Source organism: Mandrillus leucophaeus, unplaced genomic scaffold, assembly GCF_000951045.1.
Source record: "Mandrillus leucophaeus isolate KB7577 unplaced genomic scaffold, Mleu.le_1.0 Scaffold245, whole genome shotgun sequence".
In the NCBI taxonomy this organism is placed as follows: domain Eukaryota; kingdom Metazoa; phylum Chordata; class Mammalia; order Primates; family Cercopithecidae; genus Mandrillus; species Mandrillus leucophaeus.
In genome coordinates this window covers 2,130,491-2,134,655 of record NW_012102532.1, presented here as the reverse complement: position 1 = coordinate 2,134,655, position 4,165 = coordinate 2,130,491, and positions in this window count along the sequence as shown.

Here is a 4,165-nt window from a genome sequence, read left to right as displayed (position 1 = left end):
GCTAGGGTTACAGCAGAGAGCCACCATGCCAAGGCTACTTCTATCTCTTACATCTAGGATACCCCTCTCTCCTCATTGGCCACTCCTTCTTAGTCTTCCTTGATCCTCTCCTTCAAGCCTACAGGTGGCATACCCCAGTCTTCTTCCTGTTTTTTTGTTTTTGTTTTGAGACAAGGTCTGGCTCTGACACCCAGACTGGTATGCAGTGGCATGATCAGAGCTCACTATAACCTCCAACTCCTGGGCTTAAGTGATCCTCCTCTCTCAGCCTCCTGAGTAGCTATGCATGACTATGCCTGGCTAATTTTTTGTAGGACAGGGCCTATGTTCTCTCTGTTACCCAGACTAGTCTTAAACTCCTGGCTTGGAGCCATCCTCCCACCTCATCTTGGCTCTGTTATTTTAGAGAAAGGATCTTGCTTTGTCACCCATGCTGGACTGCAGTGGTATAATCATGGCTCAATGCAGCCTCAACCTCCTCTTTTTTGAGACAGAGTTTCACCCTTGTTGCCCAGGCTGGAGTGCAATGGCAGGATCTCAGCTCACTGCAAACTCTGCCTCCCGAATTCAAGTGATTCTCTCACCTCAGCCTCTTGAATAGTTGGGACGATAGGTGTGCGCCACCAGGCCCAGCTATTTAATTTTTTATAGAGATGAGGTCTCATAGCCTGGGCAACATGGCAAAACCCTGTCTCCACAAAAAGTACAAAAAAACAGCTGTGTGTGGTGGCGTGTGCCTGTGGTCCCAGCTACTTGGGAGGCTGAGGTGGGAGAATCATCTGAGCCTGAGGAAGTCAAGGCTGCAGTGTGCCGTGATTGTGCCACTGCCCTTAACCCCGAGTGACAGAGTGAAAGACTGTCTCAAGAAAAAACGAAGGAAAAAAAAGAAAAAAGAGTACATCAAGAAAGAATGAATGTCCATTCCTTCTTTCCTTCCAATGATTTGGAACATCATTGTTCCAAATGATGCTGAGGAATAGTTACATGATGACTGAGAAGCCAAGAAATGTGCCACAGCTGGAATGGTGGGGAATGCTTTAAGGGAGGGAGGTAGGGCCGGGCGCGGTGGCTTGCACCTGTAATCCCAGCACTTTGGGAGGCCCAGGTGGGTGGATCACCTGAGGTCAGGAGTTCGAGACCAGCCTGACCAACATGGTGAAACCCTATCTCTACTAAAAATATAAAATTAGCCAGGTGTGATAATGCATGCCTGTAATCCCAGTCACTTGGGAGCCTGAGGCATGAGAGTCCCTTGATCCCGGGAGGTGGATGTTGCAGTGAGCTGAGATCATGCCATTGCACTCCAGCCTGGGCAATTAGAGTGAAATTGTCTCAAAAAAAAGGTAAAGCAAGTAGAATATATACAGGTACAGACGAGCCAGTTGGTATAACTGATGCTGGGAGGATGAAGAGTTTTTCCTTGCTTCGCTTCAATTCTATAAAAGATATAAAAGAGGTCATCAGCCAAGAGTGAAAAGAGAAGAGATGTTGAACATTGGAAGAGAGAAAAGGGGCGGAAGTGGAGAATGAATGGCTTCGGGAAATGTACTAGGTTTGTAAGGCAATAGTGAGGGTTCACTTGAGGGTTGTGATCATACATTTAACATGAAACCAGCCAGTGTTGTGGTGTTTCATGTTTAACTGCTCAGGTGAAATGTGAAATGAGTGGAGAGTTTAAAAAGGGCTGTGGCTTTGCAAGGTGAATTTGAAGAAATAATATAAGGAAGGAAGGAATTGTCATGTTAGATAACAGAATATAAACTTCTGTCATAGGGAGTGGAAGGTGAAAGATAGATTGAAAAACTGGAACGGGAATACCAGAGATAGTGAGCTGGAAAGTTAAGGATGGAAAAGTGTCAATTGGATTTGGCAATATAAAAGTCATTGATTCATTGATTACCTTTGCCAGAACAGTTTCAGTACAAAGCTGCAGTCAATGTTAGCTTTCCTTTTTTTTTTTTTTGAGACAAAGTCTCACTCTGTTGCCCAGGCTGGAGTGCAGTGGCGCGATCTTGGCTCACTGCAACCTCTGCCTCCCGGGTCCAAGTGATTCTCCTGCCTCAGCCTCCTGAATAGCTGGGACTACAGGCACGTACCACCATGCCCGGCTAATTTTTGTATTTTTAGTAGAGACGGGGTTTCACTATGTTGGCCAGGCTGGTCTTGAACTCCTGACCTCATGATCCACTGCCTGGGTCTCCCAAAGTGCTGGGATTACAGGCGTGAGCCACTGTGCCCAGCCCAATGTTAGCTTTCAATGGATTCAAGTAAACAAGATGTGAGAAAGCAGGGATTGTGAATGTAAATTTGTGGTTCCTACCTTGGTTACACATCATCATCAATTGGGGAAGTTTTTTGTTTTTTGTTTTTTAATTATACTTTAAGTTCTAGGGTACATGTGCACAATGTGCAGGTTTGTTATACACGTATACATGTGCCATGTGATGTGCTGTACCCGTTAACTTGTCATTTACATTAAGTGTATCTCCTAATGCTATCCCTCCACCCTCCCCCGACCTCCACAACAGGCCCCGGTGCGTGATGTTCCCCTTCCTGTGTCCAAGTGTTCTCATTGTTCAATTCCCACCTGTCAGTGAGAGGAAGTTTTTTGTTGTGGTTGTTTGTTTTTTTAAACTTCTCAGGTGATTTTGATATAGCCAAACCTACTGTCTACTTGTTGGGGACATCTGGTAGACAAAAGGTCTTCTTTCAAGAAACTTAGCTGATATGGTCAATGATTATTAGAATTATGATACAGTAAAAAACAATTTCACATATTATTAGTAAGAGAATAAGTTGTGAAATCCATTTTATAGTGCTACATGGAAAATTATTTTTTAAAAATTATATGCTTTAACTCTATAATTCCACATCTAGGGATTTTATTTATTTATGTACGTATTTTTCTTTTTATTTTTTTTGAGATGGAGTCTTGCACTGTCACCCAGGCTGGAGTGCAGTGGCGTGATCTTGGCTCACTGCAACCTCTGCCTCCCAGGTTCAAGTGATTCTCCTGCCTCAGCCTCTCAAGTAGCTAGGATTACAGGCGCCCGCCACTACGCCCAGCCAATTTTTTGTATTTTTAGTAGACATGGCGTTTCACCATGTTGGCCAGGCTGGTCTTGAACTCCTGACCTTGTGATTCACCCACCTCAGCCTCCAAAGTGCTGGGATTACAGGTGTGAGCCACCGTGCCTGGCCTATTTATGTATGTATTTTTGAGACAGAGTCTTGCTCTGTCACCCAGGCTAGAGTGCAGTGGTGGTGAAATCAGGGTCAACTGTAGCCTCCACCTCTCAGGCTCAAGCGATCCTCCCACCTCAGCCTCCCAAGTACTGGGGACCACAGACATGCATCACCACAGCTGGATTATTTGTTTTTGGAGAGACTGGGTCTCACTAGTTGCCCAGGCTGGTCTCAAACTCCTGGCCTCAAGCGATCTTCCTGCCTTGGCCTCCCAAAATACTGGGATTAAAGGCATGAGCCACCGTGCCTGGCCTAAAAGAGCCTTTAATACAAAACTACTATTTTGAATTATCAAATATGCGTAACGGAAACCCTGACCTCATCTTTGACTCCATCTCATCCCTGAGGCATCAACATAGCCAACAAGAAAACCCGATTTGAGGCCGGGCATGGTGGCTCACGCATGTAATCCTAGCGTTTTGGGAGGCCAAAGCGGGCAGACAATTTGAATCCAGGAGTTTGAGACCAGTCTGGGCTACATGGCAAAACCCCATCTCTCCAAAAAATACAAAAATTAGCCAGATGAGGTGGCATGTGCCTGTGGTCCCAGCTACTCAGGAGGCTGAGGTGGGAGGATTGTTTGAGCCTGGGAGGTCAAGGCTGCAGTGAGCCATGATTGTGTCACTGCACTCCAGCCTCGGGTACAGAGTGAGACCCTGTCTCAAAGGAAAAATAATAATAATAATAATAAGCTTTATTTGGTCTTTCTTTTCTGATTTTTATTTATCTTATTTTATTTCGAGATGGAGTCTCACTGTATCACCCAGGCTGGAGTACAGTGGGGCAATCTTGGCTCACTGCAACCTCTACCTCCTAGGTTCAAGCGATTCTCCTGCATCAGCCTCCAGAATAGCTGGGATTACAGGCATGCGCCACCATGCCGGAATAATTTTTGTATTTTTAGTAGAGACAGGGTTTC